This window comes from Bufo bufo, chromosome 1 (assembly GCF_905171765.1).
Source record: "Bufo bufo chromosome 1, aBufBuf1.1, whole genome shotgun sequence".
In the NCBI taxonomy this organism is placed as follows: Eukaryota; Metazoa; Chordata; class Amphibia; order Anura; family Bufonidae; genus Bufo; species Bufo bufo.
Window position 1 is genome coordinate 352494100 of NC_053389.1, and position 19953 is coordinate 352514052.

Consider the following 19953-nt stretch of genomic DNA (forward strand, 5'->3'; position numbering starts at 1 on the left):
ATTAATTGTGTCCATCACCACTACCGCACCTCCCTTATCCGCAGGGCGTATAGTGATGGAGTGTTTTTTTTGTAGTAGTTTCAATGCCTCAAACTCTCCTCTGGTAAGATTGTTTGTGGCTCTTGGTCTAGCTTTTAGTTTGCAAATATCTTCCTCTACACACTTCTGAAAGGCTCCTATTTCTTTGCTGATTTCACTCCTTGGGAACATATTTGATTTATTTTTTAGGAGGTTTTTGTTAGGGTTTTTTGTCTTTTTTACGTTTTTTTCAACTATCACTTTCTCATTCCTCACAATTGGATTTTTGATAAAATATTTTTTGAGGCAGATATTCCTTATTAGTTTTTGTACTCCTATATACGTAGAGAATTTATCCATCTTATTGGTGGGGGCAAACTTCAGACCTTTCTCTAACAGATTATTTTGGGTTTTAGTCAGGGTGGTTGAACTTAAGTTAATTATTGCGCTGAGATCCGTTGCTAGTGATGTCTTTTGTGATATGTGTCTCTTCCTCTTACTTCGTCTTGTCTTTCTGACCCTCCTCTGTGTCTTCAGTGTTGGTATCTTACTTGTTCTATGTGGTTCATCTTTTGGGGTGCATGGTGATCCTGTCTCTGTGATATGTGATGTTGTCCCTTCCCTGTGTTCTGGTATTGATAAGTGCTCTTGGGTCTTAAATTGTAGTGATGTGTCGGTGATTCTAAACTGTGATTTGGAGGTGTCCTTTCTCTGTGCCGTATTCGTGCTCTGCGATGTGCTGGGGTATGATCTAAAAAATGCAGATCAGACAGCTCCTCATATCTGTTTGTTACAGAGATTGAGTAGCTGTCTGATAAGCCCTGCCGATCCCTATCCCCTTCCCTTTTCTTCCCTTTTGGGATCTCATTCTGTGATAAGGGAATTTGTTCCCCAGATCTTTCACCCTGATGATTTCTCTGTGTATTCTGGTGTTTTTTAGTTTTTTTATTAATGATCTCACTCTCAATTTTATCTAATCCACTACAGAGTCTTTGTTGCCACATTTCAAATTCACTATTTCTAGAGAATTTTTCAAGGTGGTCTTTTAATTTTCCAATTTTTTGATTCAGCACTTCCAATAGTGCTGTTCTCCTTTTTATTATGAGTTGCATGAGTGAAATGGAACAGGAGAATTGTAATCTGTTCCATTCCACCTCAAACTCCTCATCCAGGAGATCTTGTGCTGGGGTTTTATTCAAAAATAACCCCTTAGGAATTTTACCATGCTCTATATACTGCTGTAGGGACCTTATCTCCCAATACTGTCTGAGTTGTTTCTGTAGCAGTCCCTCTAATTCTCTAAAGACATCTGCCATAGCTTTATCGCTACTAAAAACATCATCCTGCATATCATCAAATTTAAAATTTTCTGCTTTCGCCTTTTTGCTTTCAATGTGGTGCCAAATGTCCATAATCTACTGTAAAGGAGCTCACACACAGGGGTGAATAGTGCGTACAAAAAATAGTGGTAGGTTGTGGTGGCTCACTAGCAAGTAGTTAAGGTATGGTGCTGCAAGCTCATATAGAGGGAATCACCCCACCCTCTCTTAAAGGCAAATGTAGTAATAGAGTAATGAGCGAGCACTCATACACTTGGCAACCAAATTGACATGTGCAGAAAATATTTATTATATCCCCATAAATTTTATTACTTGTATTTTATGGGGATATAATAAATATTTTCTGCACATGTCAATTTGGTTGCCAAGTGTATGAGTGCTCGCTCATTACTCTATTACTACATTTGCCTTTAAGAGAGGGTGGGGTGATTCCCTCTATATGAGCTTGCAGCACCATACCTTAACTACTTGCTAGTGAGCCACCACAACCTACCACTATTTTTTGTACGCACTATTCACCCCTGTGTGTGAGCTCCTTTACAGTAGATTATGGACATTTGGCACCACATTGAAAGCAAAAAGGCGAAAGCAGAAAATTTTAAATTTGATGATATGCAGGATGATGTTTTTAGTAGCGATAAAGCTATGGCAGATGTCTTTAGAGAATTAGAGGGACTGCTACAGAAACAACTCAGACAGTATTGGGAGATAAGGTCCCTACAGCAGTATATAGAGCATGGTAAAATTCCTAAGGGGTTATTTTTGAATAAAACCCCAGCACAAGATCTCCTGGATGAGGAGTTTGAGGTGGAATGGAACAGATTACAATTCTCCTGTTCCATTTCACTCATGCAACTCATAATAAAAAGGAGAACAGCACTATTGGAAGTGCTGAATCAAAAAATTGGAAAATTAAAAGACCACCTTGAAAAATTCTCTAGAAATAGTGAATTTGAAATGTGGCAACAAAGACTCTGTAGTGGATTAGATAAAATTGAGAGTGAGATCATTAATAAAAAAACTAAAAAACACCAGAATACACAGAGAAATCATCAGGGTGAAAGATCTGGGGAACAAATTCCCTTATCACAGAATGAGATCCCAAAAGGGAAGAAAAGGGAAGGGGATAGGGATCGGCAGGGCTTATCAGACAGCTACTCAATCTCTGTAACAAACAGATATGAGGAGCTGTCTGATCTGCATTTTTTAGATCATACCCCAGCACATCGCAGAGCACGAATACGGCACAGAGAAAGGACACCTCCCAATCACAGTTTAGAATCACCGACACATCACTACAATTTAAGACCCAAGAGCACTTATCAATACCAGAACACAGGGAAGGGACAACATCACATATCACAGAGACAGGATCACCATGCACCCCAAAAGATGAACCACATAGAACAAGTAAGATACCAACACTGAAGACACAGAGGAGGGTCAGAAAGACAAGACGAAGTAAGAGGAAGAGACACATATCACAAAAGACATCACTAGCAACGGATCTCAGCGCAATAATTAACTTAAGTTCAACCACCCTGACTAAAACCCAAAATAATCTGTTAGAGAAAGGTCTGAAGTTTGCCCCCACCAATAAGATGGATAAATTCTCTACGTATATAGGAGTACAAAAACTAATAAGGAATATCTGCCTCAAAAAATATTTTATCAAAAATCCAATTGTGAGGAATGAGAAAGTGATAGTTGAAAAAAACGTAAAAAAGACAAAAAACCCTAACAAAAACCTCCTAAAAAATAAATCAAATATGTTCCCAAGGAGTGAAATCAGCAAAGAAATAGGAGCCTTTCAGAAGTGTGTAGAGGAAGATATTTGCAAACTAAAAGCTAGACCAAGAGCCACAAACAATCTTACCAGAGGAGAGTTTGAGGCATTGAAACTACTACAAAAAAACCACTCCATCACTATACGCCCCGCGGATAAGGGAGGTGCGGTAGTGGTGATGGACACAATTAATTATAATAGGGAATGTCTCCGACAACTCTCAGATGGGGAGACCTATCAAAAATTGGGGGGAGACCCCCTTGAGAGATTTGAGTTGGAGCTCAGGAGATACAGTATGGACGGATTGGATAATGGTACGATATCACAGCAGGAACTGGATTTCATTTTGGGCACACAGAGGAGGCTACCATGCTTCTACTGTCTGCCCAAAGTGCACAAAAATCCGAATGATCCCCCAGGACGCCCTATCGTCTCAGAGATTGGATCTATCACATCCAACCTGTCAAAATATATAGACGTACAGTTACAGCCAATAGTCAAGAAAACCAATTCCTATATTAAAGATACGACCCAAATCATACAGATTCTGGAAAACTTAGATGTCCAGACTGGATGGATTATGGGTACACTTGATGTTCAGTCACTTTATACTGTGATTGAACATCAGCAAGGAATTGATGCTGTAAAAATGCAATTAATAAGAGATGGCTCGTATGGAGCAATAAAAAAAGAGTTTATAACGAAAGGAATAGAGTATATCCTGAGCCACAACTACTTCTTTTTTGAGGGGGAATTCTTCCTGCAGAAGCGGGGTACCGCCATGGGGACCAGATTCGCCCCCAGCTATGCTAATTTATTCTTGGCAGAGTGGGAATATAACCACATCAAGCCAAGGCTGGGGACGGATCTGGCCCTGTGGCGCCGTTATATAGATGATGTGATCTTCATCTGGAAAAAGAGTAAAGAAGAATTGGAAAAATTCCTAGAAACAATCAATATTAATAATTTAAATCTGGTCTTTACCTCAAACATACAGGAGAGCACCGAATTCTTGGATTTATTAATCACACAATCTGATAATAAATATATATGTGAGACATTTTGTAAATCCACAGCTAGAAATAGTTATATCGATTTTTCTAGCTGTCACCTGCCGAAATGGCTGACAAATGTTCCCTCTGGTCAGTTCCGTAGGATTAAGCGGAACTGCACAGAGGGACATACTTTTGAGATGGAAGCCATTGAGATGAAAAGACAATTTATTGAGAAGGAATATCCTGAAAACTTAGTGGAGGAGTCACTCAACCAAATTAGGAAATTAGATAGAAGAGAGTTCTTTAATAAGGAGGACAATAAAGATAAAAATGAGATGGATAATGAGGAAGATAAAACACTAAATAAAGAAGCCATGAGAGTTGTTCTTCCATTTAATGAGAATTATAGGAAGATTCAGAAAATTATTAAAACCCATTGGCACCATGTGTTGAATGACAAAATTGTGGGACACTTACTCCCGACTGTTCCGACGATTACTTTCACTAGGGCACCCAATCTAGGTATCAAGGTGGCCCCTACCGTAAAACCGTGGAAACAGAATAAGTTGAGTTTTTCAGGAACTTGGCTGAGTTTGAAGGGTTTTTATAAATGTGGAAGGTGTATGGGTTGTAGAATGAATAAAAAACCCCGCCTGACGACTAATGTCCCCTCGACTCAGAACAACTATAATTGGGAGATAGAAGATTGTCTTACATGTGACTCCAGTGGAGTTATCTACCTTCTCCAGTGCCCCTGTAACAGACAATATATAGGACGTACCAAGAGGCCATTCAAAAAAAGAGTGGCCGAACATATTGCCAACATCAGGAAGGGGTACGATAAACATTCCCTATCTAAACATTATAAAGAGATGCATAATCAGGATCCATCAAGTCTGGTGTTTACGGCACTGGAGAAGGTGGAGAAACACTGGAGAGGCGGTGATTTTATCAGACAAATGTCTAGGATAGAATCCAGACGCATTTATGAATTTGGATCTCTACAACCGAAAGGCCTTAATTCGGAGTTGGAAATTTTTGGATTTATGTAGGTTGGATGTCTCGAGGCCGACGGCACGTCGCATGCTAGGCCGTCTATCGGCGCTGCGACGTGTCCTTGGCTCCGAGATACCCACCCTTCTTTCTCTATCAAATCCGAATAATTGTATCAAACTCTAGGATTCCTATGAAACTTTCAAGATTCCTCACATTTATTATTTATTGTTTTATATTCTTATATTGATATTTTAATCTTGAAAATTTGTTTAATAATATTTTATTATAAAAAGTCATTTTATAAGTGTTGGCAATCAGATATCAAGTTTATATTTCACATAATGATATATCACACCAATTGGGACATCTGGGCCAAAAAACGCATGTGTCCCCAAAAAAACGCATAAAAAACGCATGGAAACTGCAAGAGGGAAAAAAAAAAAAATATATATATATTTTTTTTTTTAAATCAAGGCTGTATAGAATTATCCCTTGATTATGTGGGAGGATTCCCTTGCAAACTGGGAGTAGCATGAACAACAGGTGTCCGAGATTTGGGAAGCAATCAAAGGAATGGATAAAAATGGAGGCAGAGCAGGCAGACACTTGACCACTGAGGAAGGGAGAGTGAATCTACCCGTAACGCGTATGGTGAAACAAGTGATGTACCTGCATTGAAAAGCCTCCGATAATACTGTATGGCCATACAGAAGAAAATCTCTACAGTAAAGGATTAAGTATTCTTATCGTCGAAAGCTGCACCAAAGGAAATTGCGGAACAGAGTGGCAACTCCCGCGATCTTTGGAACTCCCGCGAAATTTAAACCAGCTTGCTGTATGGAGCGACTGAATAAGCCGGCAAATATTTAAAGCTCCATTGAAGCAATAGGGAGAAAGCAGACGCTAGACGGTAAGCCAAATATCGATTTAAAGTTTTCTTCAATCCAAAGCTCATATCGACCATAAAAGGATATGCTATAAGAGACTTTTCACATTATCAGGATTCCTGTGGACACTTTATGAACATATTGCACTCCCAGTGAATACACCTACAGCATTTTCAGTGACATTCAGTTTCCCAAATTGGGATAGAGCGCTAGAAGATAATACCCCCTCTTTCCCAAATAACAGCATATACTTGAAGTTTCTTGGTGTGATATATATTATTGAATTTATCGACACTATTGAGTCATATGAATATAGTGTTGATCATATCTACCACAATATATGTGACTGTAATGTTGTATATTATTGCTACATTGTTCTTATAAATTTTATTACTTGTATTTTATGGGGATATAATAAATATTTTCTGCACATGTCAATTTGGTTGCCAAGTGTATGAGTGCTCGCTCATTACTCTATTACTACATTTGCCTTTAAGAGAGGGTGGGGTGATTCCCTCTATATGAGCTTGCAGCACCATACCTTAACTACTTGCTAGTGAGCCACCACAACCTACCACTATTTTTTGGATACAGAAACAAGGCAAACAGGAACCAAGACTGTAGCAAAGACAGGGCAGACAAACTAGAATAACTTAAAGGGATTCTGTCACCAGGTTTCACCCCTGTCAGCTAAACATATGCTGATGTTCAGGGCCTCATCACGATTCCTAATGTGGGCTTCTAAATGTGATCTGTAGCCTTATTTTGCTAAAAAACTGCTTTTACTAACCTGTCACTCAAAGAAATAAGGTGTCCAAGGGGATGTCAGGGGATGTCAAGGGATGCAAGGTGCCCGCCGCACCCACCGCCGTTCATGCCCAGTGCCGCCTTTCCAGACTTCTGCGCCGCCTCCTAATCCTCTGTGCCGCCTCTCGCTCTCCTTCCCTCCCCCCTCCTCCTGCTGTAAGATCTTGCGGTGCGCACAGGGCTCTACCTGATGCGCCCGTGCAGACTTCTCCATTTGGCTTCTTACAGCGAAGTGCGTATGCGCCGGCACTTCGCTCAACCCCCTGTATGACCTGCACTCTGGCGCCAGCCTCTCAGAGCCCTGTGCGCAGAGCGAGATGTTACAGCAGGAGGAGGGGGGAGGGAGGGAGAGCGAGAGGCGGCACAGAGGATTAGGAGGCACGCAGAAGTCTGGAAAGGCGGCGCTGGGCACGAACGGCAGTGGGTGCGGCGGGCACCTTGCATCCCTTGACATCCCCTGACATCCCCTTGGGCACCTTATTTCTTTGAGTGACAGGTTAGTAAAAGCAGTTTTTTTTAGCAAAATAAGGCTACAGATCACATTTAGAAGCGCACATTAGGAATCATGATGAGTCCCTGAACATCAGCATATGTTTAGCTGACAGGGGTGAAACCTGGTGACAGAATCCCTTTAAACATGAACTGAAAGCTGAACTGGGAAGTCAGGAGAACACAAGGCAGGATGGATACACAGCAGAAATACAGGCAGGATGGTGCAGGGAAGTCACAAGAGAAACGCTGAATTAGGCTTATTGCACACGACAGTATATTTTCACGGTCCGCAAAACGGGGTCCCGTTTTTCCGTGATCCGTGACCGTTTTTTTCGTCCGTGGGTCTTCCTTGATTTTTGGAGGATCCTCGGACATGAAAAAAAAAGTCGTTTTGGTGTCCGCCTGGCCGTGCGGAGCCAAACGGATCCGTCCTGAATTACAATGCAAGTCAATGGGGACGGATCCGTTTGACGTTGACACAATATGGTGCCATTCCAAACGGATCCGTCCCCATTGACTTTCAATGTAAAGTCTGGAGTCCCTTTTATACCATCGGATCGGAGTTTTCTCCAATCCGATGGTATATTTTAACTTGAAGCGTCCCCATCACCATGGGAACGCCTCTATGTTAGAATATACTGTCGGATATGAGTTAGATCGTGAAACCTCATTTCCGACAGTATATTCTAACACAGAGGCGTTCCCATGGTGATGGGGACGCTTCTAGTTAGAATATACTACAAACTGTGTACATGACTGCCCCCTGCTGCCTAGCAGTATCCGATCTCTTACAGGGGGCCGTGATCAGCACAATTAAGGGGTTAATTGTACTATCATATCCCCCTGTAAGAGATCAGGGCTGCCAGGCAGCAGGGGGCAGACCCCCCCCTCCCCAGTTTGAATATCATTGGTGGCCAGTGCGACCCCCCCCCCTCTATTGTAATAATAGGTTGGTGGCCAGTGCGGCCCCCCCCTCCCTCTATTGTAATTATTCGTTGGTGGCACAGTGTGCGCCCCCCCCCCTCCCTCCCCCTGAAGGGGTTAATTGTGCTGATCACGGCCCCCTGTAAGAGATCGGGTGCTGCCAGGCAGCAGGGGGCAGTCTTGTACACAGTTTGTAGTGTATTCTAACTAGAAGCGTCCCCATCACCATGGGAACGCTTCTGTGTTAGAATATACTGTCGGTTCTGAGTTTTCACGAAGTGAAAACTCAGCTATGAAAAAGCTTTTATGCAGACGGATCTTCGGATCCGTCTGTAAAAAAAATAACCTACGCCCACGGATCACGGACACGGATGCCAATCTTGTGTGCATCCGTGTTCTTTCACGGACCCATTGACTTGAATGGGTCCGTGAACCGTTGGCCGTGAAAAAAATAGGACAGGTCATATTTTTTTCACGGCCAGGAAACACGGATCTCGGATGCGGCTGCAAAACGGTGCATTTTCCGTTTTTTCCACGGACCCATTGAAAGTCATGGGGTCCGCGAAAAAAAAAGGAAAACGGCACAACGGCCACGGGTGCACACAACGGTCGTGTGAAAGAGGCCTTACTAAGGCTTCTATATACCCTTGCTGGTTACAGGGAGCCTTAAAGCTGGGGAATGTTTAGTGTACTTGCGTACTGGCTCTTTTAAAGGCCGGAAGGGAAGAAGCAACATGCCAGTGACCAGGCTGGATAGCATGGTTAGTTGCATGGCATGCATGCCCACAAGGAACAGCAGGAGGGTGTGTAGAACCCCAGAGTGGTGTTATCACTTCTGCACTGTCATGCATTTTCATAAGTGTACAGTCTTATTTGAAGATATTATAGTCTAAATATCAATGCTCATTGCTTTTAAGTGCAATCACAGACTGAACCAAAGTCAAAAATATTTCTGTAGGGTTGAAACAGGCCGAGATGAGGTTATGCTGAGTTCCGTTTGGGTAAAATGTTTGTAGGGATATAGAATGTATTGTCTTTTAAAAATTATTGTGAGCAGATGTAGTGTATCTGTTAATGCTATGATAGGTCCTACAGACATGTGTCTGTGAGAGAGAACCAAGCCATTTAAATAGCAATTTATTACTTTACTTCATTACAAAATCATTAAGGAAGTAATTGCCTTAAGGGGAAAGAGTTGGTGTGCAATGTCCCAGTCATGTATGCATGATTATATTCTATATATTTCTATATGGTATATTTAGATTTGCAACATATCTTAACCAATAAGTTATATAATGTGTCATCTATGAGTAACAGTGTGTCGATATATACAGTACAGACCAAAGGTTTGGACACACCTTCTCATTCAAAGAGTTTTCTTTATTTTCATGACTATGAAAATTGTAGATTCACACTGAAGGCATTAAAACTATGAATTAACACATGTGGAATTATATACATAACAAACAAGTGTGAAACAACTGAAAATATGTCATATTCTAGGTTCTTCAAAGTAGCCACCTTTTGCTTTGATTACTGCTTTGCACACTCTTGGCATTCTCTTGATGAGCTTCAAAAGGTAGTCCCCTGAAATGGTTTTCACTTCATAGGTGTGCCCTGTCAGGTTTAATAAGTGTTTTTTGCCTTATAAATGGGGTTGGAACCATCAGTTGTGTTGAGGAGAAGTCAGGTGGATACACAGCTGATAGTCCTACTGAATAGACTGTTAGAATTTGTATTATGGCAAAAAACGAGTGGACATCATTACTTTAAGAAATGAAGGTCAGTCAGCCGAAAAATTGGGAAAACTTTGAAAGTAAGGGCTATTTGACTATGAAGGAGAGTGATGGGGTGCTGCGCCAGATGACCTGGCCTCCACAGTCACCGGACCTGAACCCAATTGAGATGGTTTTGGGTGAGCTGGACCGCAGAGTGAAGGCAAAAGGGCCCACAAGTGCTAAGCATCTCTGGGAACTCCTTCAAGACTGTTGGAAGACCATTTCAGGTGACTACCTTTTGAAGCTCATCAACAGAATGCCAAGAGTGTGCAAAGCAGTAATCAAAGCAAAAGGTGGCTACTTTGAAGAACCTAGAATATGACATATTTTCAGTTGTTTCACACTTGTTTGTTATGTATATAATTCCACATGTGTTAATTCATAGTTTTGATGCCTTCAGTGTGAATCTACAATTTTCATAGTCATGAAAATAAAGAAAACTCTTTGAATGAGAAGGTGTGTCCAAACTTTTGGTCTGTACTGTATATACACTTTTCCATACTCTATATATAGTTTTGTTATGTATGGTTATATGTTTATGTATATCCCTACACTCTATATATTACATTTTATTACCACATAACATTGATTTTTAAATCACACAGCATTTGGTATTAATTAATTATTTTTCTTATTAAATAGGTTTTTATTAATGATCCCCCAAAAAAACCCGGTATGTACAAGTTATCTTCTATAATTCCACATGTGTTAATTCATAGTTTTGATGCCTTCATAGTCATGAAAATAAAGAAAACTCTTTGAATGAGAAGGTGTGTCCAAACTTTTGGTCTGTACTGCCATATATATTTCACTGACTGGATATAACCTTAGAAAGTTTAGAAAGTATTGAAGTTATCTTCCTACTAATTGGGTTTTATGAGGAGAGCTGAATATTATTACTCATCCATGTGGACGAGTTAAATATGTGAACCCGGATGCCAAGTAAAAGGCCCATTGTCCATTATCATGAATTTAAAAAGACGGTAGAAGATGGTGACTCCAACATGTCTAGATTATGGATAAGTAAAATGTCAGGAAGAAACCCTTAATACTGATATATTGGAGAGGTTAAAAAGGTCATGTTAACATATTAGGTATTTAGAATTAATGTTTGAAATTGTTATGTGGTACAACAGTGCCATCTAGAGGTGGATGGATAATAGTATGTCATTTTCACCAGTATTTCGGGGTTAAAATGACATCATTATTATCTGCATACGAATACACCCACCTTGTCTGATTGGAGATCCCTAATCTAGAAGGGGATGAGTTCTTAGATAACATGGAGTATAAAGTATGCATGTAAAAGGTTAGACAGGATCTACTCTTCAACTGAAACAACTGCAACTAACAACTTACTTCAACAAAAAAAAAAAACTTGGATACATTTTTGTCTACTGGAAGAGTTTTGAGAACTGATCACACCCGAAACCCTGTTCATCCTTGACCCGGTAACGTATATTTGTATTTACTGATTGTGGTATTAAGAAGATATTCCTCTCGGCATAAAGTCAAGAGTCCCCATACTGAGGGAACATATAGTGTTAAACACCTCCCTAATGCTAGTTGTCCTCTTAGCAAAGATGCATATTGCTAATGGGAGATTGGACATTATCTGAGTAGAGGAAAAACCTTTGGGAAATTATATTGTGGGATTGCCGAGTGGGATATAATATCATATTAATATCATATATATATATATATATATATATATATATATATATTTGATTGGTCATAAGGAGACGGTGGATCAGTTATGCTGCCAATATTAATCCATGTTTATTCTTTTTATATTCAATTGTGTATGATATATATTTTATTAGTCTTCAGATAATTTTATGCTGGTGAGAAAGCAATAGTGCGTTACACCACCATCTAGTGGTGGTTTGTTGGTACTGCGTCAATTTGTCTATCCATTGATCTTATGTCTGTTTTATATTGGATTTTACTCCTTTGTAAATACATTTTATATTTTTGCATAATTGATTGCTCCTTTGTTTTCATTAATTGCATAAATTTAATTTTGAGTCTCAAGATAAAATAAAAGGCGTTTTTATGTCCGCCTAGTGGATTTCCTGACTGATTTCCATATTTTATTGACATTTTATCTCTTATATAAAATATTTATATTTTATATAAGTTTGACAGCACCTTCCTACTGTCTTTATTGGTCTAACCTCATGTCATATTATGCATTTATTCCAGGTCCTCCACACTTTGCATTTCTAATGTTATGTAACTGTTCATGTAATGCACCTGGTTCACCAGCAGGTGGCAGAAAATAACACGGCAGAGCTACAGTTAGATAGAATGGAACCTTCCATTCCATTCTAACCCCTCCTCTGGAGAGAGGTGGCTGTCCTACTTCCTGCAGTAAGGGTGGGGCAGGAGTTCTAGTCTAGACATGCCCATGCCAGCCAGAGTACCCTAAGCTCTGATGGCCATGGAGGCCAAATCTTGAAGCCTCAAGAGCCAGGAGGAAAGTTCCCTGGCATAAACTAGAGTCAGACCAAAAAGTGAAGTGCAGCATACAGAAGAATCTTAGTTATACAGCCAACCTGTCAGTACAGCAGAGTCAGAGAGAAACAGATATAGCAGAGTTGATTTTGCCTGCCAGTTTCATGCTAAAGCCCGCTGGAACCAAGACAAAACCTGTAAATATTTTTTAAAACGTTTATACAAAGTAAAGCTGCCATTGAACTTCATCTCAAGGTCTGGACTCAAGTTATTCTTTTATCCTTCAATTATTCCCCCTATTTATTGCTTCGGAGCCAAAGCCTGGGGTCCAGCCGTATCCAGGTAGGAGAACCACCTGCAACGGGCGCCTCCTACTAGGGCCCTCTATGTCGAGGGTCCCTGGTGTAGGAAATGCCGAGTGCTATCGTGCGGCCTAAAATGTCTCTTTATGGGTGTTACACCCATAAAGAGACATTTTAGGCCGCACTATACCACTCGGCATTTCCTACACCTGGGACGCTCGACATAGAGGGACCTAGTGGGAGGCGCCCGTTGCAGGTGGTAGACATGAAATGCAGACCTAAGTCTTCTACACCAGGAAGATTTGAGCAATATTTTAATTATGCCAATTTAACAAATCCCCCTTGATTTTCTACACAGATTCTTGAAGCTGAAGCAGAGAGAATTTTTTTATTTTTTTTTTACACGCTAGCCTGTTTACTATCAGGGGTTGGCCACTTTCTGGCTACTTTTGACCAATGTGTAGAAAAGATGACTCTGCGGCAAATCATAATGAGGTCGTTATTATGGGGCACTTCAACTTCCTGGATATAGATTGGGAAACTGAAACCTTTAGATCTTGTAAAGGAAAAGGTTGTTGGCAAAGACAATTATCTTGCCCACCTAGTTCAGTATCTGACTAGAGGGATGGCCATACTGGACTTCGTATTAACCAATAGACCTGACAGAACAACAAATGTGCAGGCTGGGGGACACCTGGGAAATAGTGACCATAAAGTAATAACCTTCCAATTGTCATTCAAAAGTGTTTCTTCAGGGAGGCACAAAAATATGAGGCCATTAGCATCACCAACTGGGACAACTTCCTCAAAAATAAAAATGCTGCCACAAAATGGGATATTTTAAAAAGCACCATAAACTCTAATTGTGAAAGGTACATACCTTATGGTAATAAAAGGGTAAGAAAAAAACTATGTAAATCAATAGAGATTTAAAAGAAGCAATAAATGACAAAAAGAAAGCATTTAAATCACTGAAACAGGAGGGTACCGAGGAAGCCTTGAAAAACTATAAGGGGAAAAAAATTGAAAGGCAAATAAAAGCAGTGTTAGCCCTTTACTATTAAATATTTTTTTCTCTCCACGGTATTCACTGAGGAAATGCAGAATGTAAAACTCTGCATTAGAAGTGGCCTGGCTCACCTAGGAAGAAGTGCAGTGGTGTCTTAAAAAGATTAAAATAGATAAATCACTGAAACCGGATGGCATACACCCCCGTCTCCTAAGAGAATTAAGTAATGTCATAGCCAGACCCTTATTCATGATATTTAAGGACTCTATACTAACAGGGAGTGTTCCTTAGGATTGGCGCATGGCAAATGTGTCAATATTCAAAAAGGGGTCAAAAGCAGAGCCCGGAAACTATAGGCCGGTAAGTTTAACATCTGTCGTGGGTAAACTGATTGAAGGTTTTCTAAGCTATGCTATCTTGGAGTACGTCAATGAAAAAAGCATATAACAGCATGGCTTCGTGAGGAATTGCAATGAAAAAGGGGGTCAGTCAGCACATCCCAATGTGCAGATGCACGTTGCCATGGCTGAAAGCACAAAGACAAAAAAAGACAATGTAATAGCTCTCTGCAAACACAGATAAAGTACAATAATGCCATAATTCTAGAAATTATTCTGGTGCTAATGCTATGCTCATTTTATAAATTTGAGATTCTTGGCAAATACATTTTGTACAAAATGATTTGCACCTGTCTGCCGGCATCAAGGCGATCTCTATATGACAGGAACCTAACACAAAATGCTACCTGTTATGGTGCCATACTGGCCACCATAAAACACAGGGAATGCAGGTTCCACATGCATGCTGGGTCCACTCTGCCTTTTGCCGCTTTTGGTGCCATAATGGCCTCTGAGAAAGGCACCATGAGGAATTGGTCATGTCAAACTAATTTAATCCGTTTCTATGAGGAGGTAAGTTCTAGACTTGACCTGGGTAAGTCAATGGATGTTATATATGTTGACTTCTCCAAAGCATTTGATACTGTCCCACATAAAAGGTTAGTATATAAAATGAGAATGCTTGGACTAAGAGAAAATGTCTGTATGTGGATACGTTACTGGCTCAGTGATAAAAAAAAAAGAGGGTGATTAATAATGGTACACACTCAGATTGGATCACTGTCACTAGTGGGGTACCTCAGGGGTCAGTATTGGACCCTATTCTCCAATATACTTATGAATGATCTTGGAGAAGGTTTGCACAGTAACATATCAATTTTTGCAGACAACATTAAACTGTAATTAACATAGATGAGGACAGTATACTGCTACAGATGGATCTGGATAGATTGGAGGTTTGGGCAGAGTAGTGGCAGATGAGGTTTAACACTGACAAATGTAAGGGTATGCACATGGGAAGGAATAATGCAAGAAAAGGTGCATAGATGCCCGTGATGAGAACATAGTTCTGCCACTTTACAAATCACTAGTCAGACCACACGTGGAATATTGTGTACAATTCTGGGCTGCTGTAGACAGACATAGCAGAGCTAAGGAGGGTTAAGAGGAGGGCAACTAATGTAATAACGGGAATGGGTGGACTACAGTACCCAGAAAGATGATCCAAATTAGGGTTATTTAGTTTAGAAAAAAGAGGACTGAGTGGAGATCTAATAACTCTGTATAAACAGTACAGAGATATCTCCCATGATCTATTTATACTGTGACGAGGGGACATCCTGTGCGTCTAGAGGAAAGAAGGTTTCTACACAATCATAAAAGAGTATTCTTTACGATAAGAGCAGCAAGAATATGGAACTCTTTGCCTGAGGTGGTGTTGATGGTTAATTTACTCTAAGGCTCCTTTCAGACCAGCGTTCCTCCAGCAGCGAGTCCGCATTGCAGCACCCGGCCTGACCTCCCAGCACTGACAGGTTTCACATAGCATTATATTGATTTATTATGCTATGTAACCCTTACAGTTCTGGAATGTATTGGATAACACTGGCAGCATTATGCCAGTGTTATCCAATACATTCCAGAACTGTAAGGGTTATATAGCATCATAAACCAATATAATGCTATATGACCCCCGGCAGCGCTGGGAGATCAGGCCGGGAGCTGCGTTGCGGACTCGCTGCGGGAGGAAAGCTCGTCTGCAAGGTGCCTAAGAGTTCAAGAGGGGCCTGGATGTGTTTCTGGAGTGTAATAATATTACAGGTTATAGCTACTAGAGAGGGGTCGTTGATCCAGGGAGTTATTCTGATTGCCTGATTGGAATCGGAGTGAAATTTTTTCCTCTTAAATTAGGAAAATTGGCTTTTACCTCATGGGGGTCTTTTTCCTTCCTCTGGATCAACTTGCTGGATAACAGGCTGAACTAGATGGACAGATGTCTTTTTTCAACCTAACAAACTATGGGGGTCATTTATGAATCGATATAGGGCAAAGGGGATTTGCATCCGAATCTGTGACTTCTTCCCCATCCACGCCATGTACACCAGTTCTAAAAAAGGGGGCGTTGCATGGGCGGTGAAGGAGGCCGGCTGGCTGCCCATCTCATTTATCATTTTCACCTCTACATAACTTAGGTGCATCAAGCGCCAACGCAGGATTATTAAGACCAGAGTCTAAAAAGACAGTCTTAATAAATGACCCCATAAATTACTATGTTAAGTATTTATTAAGATTTTTATATCATTAAGAATTTATTATGAATCCTATAAATATTTATGTACTAATTTGTGATGGATCAGCAGTGCTCACAACAATGCTGATCATCTTTTTTTCCTGTCAAATTATAATTTTAACATGTTTGTTTCTACCTAATTATTAGCCTTTTTTACCTTATTCCTTTTTACCTTGTTCTCATTTGATTTTTTTCCCCCACCCAAATATGTATTTAAATCTGTATATTTTTTTCTTGGCTGATTGTACCTTATGAAGGCACCAGTTCAGCACCGCATTGTGTAGTATTCACTAATGGACCTCAAAATTTTACCTCCATGCACTTTCCTGTGTGTGTATACCTGTGCTGAAAGTGTCCCAGATTTTTTTGCATGTTTTATACTACAGTTGCAAGAAAAAGTATGTGAACCTTTTGGAATGATATGGATTTCTGCACAAATTGGTCATAAAATGTGATCTGATCTTCATCTAAGTCACAACAATAGACAATCACAGTCTGCTTAACCTAATAACACACAAAGAATTAAATGTTACCATGTTTTTATTGAACACACCATGTAAACATTTACAGTGCAGGTGGAAAAAGTATGTGAACCCTTGGATTTAATAACTGGTTGAACCTCCTTTGGCAGCAATAACTTCAAGCAAACGTTTCCTGTAGTTGCAGATGTGCACAATGGTCAGGAGTAATTCTTGACCATTCCTCTTTACAGAACTGTTTCAGTTCAGCAATATTCTTGGGATGTATGGTGTGAATCGCTTTCTTGAGGTCATGCCACAGCATCTCAATCAGGTTGAGGTCAGGCCTCTGACAGGGCCACTCCAGAAGGCGTATTTTCTTCTGTTTAAGCCATTCTGTTGTTGATTTACTTCTATGCTTTGGGTTGTTGTCCTGTTGCAACACTCATCTTCGGTTGAGCTTCAGCTGGTGGACAGATGGCCTTAAGTTCTCCTGCAAAATGTCTGGATAAACTTGGGAATTCATTTTTTCTTCGATGATAGCAATCCATCCAGGCCCTGATGCAGCAAAGCAGCCCCAAACCATGATGCCCCCATCACCATACTTCACAGTTGGGATGAGGTTTTGATGTAGTGTGCTGTGCCTCTTTTTCTCCACACATAGTGTTGTGTGTTTCTTCCAAACAACTCAACTTTGGTTTCATCTGTCCACAGAATATTTTGCCAGTACTGCTGTGGAACATCTTGTGCAAACTGTAAACGTGCAGCAATGTTTTTTTTGGACAGCAGTGGCTTCCTCTGTGGTAACCTCCCTTGAAATCAATTCTTGTTTAGTGTTTTACTTATATTAGATTCGCTAACAGGGATGTTTGCATATGCCAGAGACTTTTGTAAGTCTTTAGCTGACACTCTAGGATTCTTCTTCACCTCATTGAGCAGTCTGCGCTGTGCTCTTGCAGTTATCTTTACAGGACGGCCCCTCATAGGGAGAGTAGCAGCAGTGCTGAACTTTCTCCATTTATAGACAATTTGTCTTACTGTGGACTGATGAACAGCAAGGCTTTTGGAGATACTTTTATAACCCTTTCCAGCTTTATGCAAGTCAACAATTCTTAATCATAGGTCTTCTGAGAGCTCTTTTGCGCGAGGCATCATTCACATCAGGCAATGCTTCTTGTGAAAAGCAAACCCAGAACTGGTGTGTGTTTTTTATAGGGCAGGGCAGCTGTAACCAACACCTCCAATCTCATCTCATTGATCGGACTCCAGTTGGCTAACACCTCACTCCAATTAGCTCTTGAAGATGTCATTAGTCTAGGGGTTCACATACTTTTTCCACCTGCACTGTGAATGTTTACATGGTGTGTTCAATAAAAACATGGTAACATTTAATTCTTTGTGTGTTATTAGTTTAAGCAGATCTGTGACTTAGATGAAGATCAGATCACATTTTATGACCAATTTGTGCAGAAATCTATATCATTCCAAAAGGTTCACATACTTTTTCTTGCAACTGTATATACAGCACAGACATAATTCACTATGACTCTAGTTAATGGACCAAGCAGTGGTGGAACCAGGACAATTATAGTATCAAACCTACAGCATGATTGTGCTCGCATCTCATAATATGAGCTCAACAGTAAGTGTTCTTATTATTACTTTATTTTAGAAACATAGGGGCACATTTATTAAGACTGGTGTCTAAAATGCCCTAAAGCCCTAAAGGAGAGGTGGATCTGCCAAAGTTATGAAGAGGAGCATGCCTTTCCATAACTTTGGCGCATCCAGTGCCAGTTCTGAATGTAAGACAGCTTTCTAGCGGTCTTACATTTAGACCTTTTTCTATACCTAAAACAGGTGTAGAAAATGGTAAACTAGCTGGTGTCTTGTCCCCTTTCCCGCCCTCGCCACACCCACAATTTTAGACCTGTAGTAAGTAACTAACTATTGCACCGCTATCTGCACCTGAAATCCAACTGCATATTTCAGTATAGTACATGACCCCCATACATTGTGCACTATTGGGGCACCATGCTCTTTTCTTTTTATTATAGTTGTCATAAATGGTGGTGCATCACCCCCCTATTTGATTTGTGTCTCTTTCTCTGTGGGGTAGTAATTGGGATTATCATATGTATTGTACCTCTGCATATGCATTACATTGTACTGTAATTATGAAATACAAGAAGGGGCGGTCTTTTTGTACTTAGTTTAAAATTTCTAAAATATTTAATAGTTATTTGGAAAAAGATACCTTTCTTTACAAACACATCACTGTTATTTATTCTACTGCTGCATTTAGTTTGCATATTGTGAACCGCCTTGTCTCCGTTTTTTTATTATGATTATTGCAAAAAAAAAGTACATGTTTCATAAATGAGCACAGTTTCGGGACTATATATCTTACACCGCACAATTAAACATTTGCAAGATTACCTACAGTAGATAACTCTTTTATTTACAATGTGGATAGCACTTTGACAGTTATAGTATTGTATATGTTGTTTAATAGTTAGTTACTATACTTTCATACTCAACACTAGTGCATCTGTATAACAGAGCAATTTTTTTTCAAGTAAATGTAACCAGATTAAGTGGTAACTTGGCAAGTGACATGCTGTAGTATTATTATTATTATTGTTACGGATAGATAGACAGACAGGTATACAGCTATTATTGAATGCAAACATTTGCACAAACAATAAAAACTTAAAGATCCTTTCATAATTGATACTTACAGTGTATAGTAGTGCTTGCTTCTGTTACTTCTTGAGATTCTGCTCACTTTTCCATATTCCAGTAAAGAAATTGTTAACAAGTGTCCAGTAAAGGAACAGAGCTCCATGCTATTATTGGCTGGGTTGCTTCACACTGCTTCCATTATCAAAACAATTAAACTTATCTTAAGGCCATAAATGGTAAGGTATGAATCTCTCTTATGCTTCACCCATAGCTCCTCAGAAAGCTACGCTCACATTAAATACTGAAAAATTGTGTTTGAGTATTATTGAAATGCAGAAACTTTCTTGTTTCCAGTGTACTTATTATACGACTTAAGTCACATATTGAAAAC

At 40.0% G+C, this 19953-nt stretch overlaps 1 protein-coding gene across 1 annotated transcript in view; it reads right to left on the bottom strand.

Moving 5' to 3' along the window:
- Window positions 1-19737, bottom strand: part of KCNMB1 (potassium calcium-activated channel subfamily M regulatory beta subunit 1) — a 174515-nt gene extending 154778 nt beyond the window's left edge. The window contains exon 1 of the mRNA XM_040404759.1: window positions 19619-19737. The gene's annotated coding sequence lies outside the window, so the exon portion shown is untranslated. The remainder of the gene's footprint in view (window positions 1-19618) is intronic.
- Between the last annotated feature and the right edge of the window lie 216 nt (window positions 19738-19953).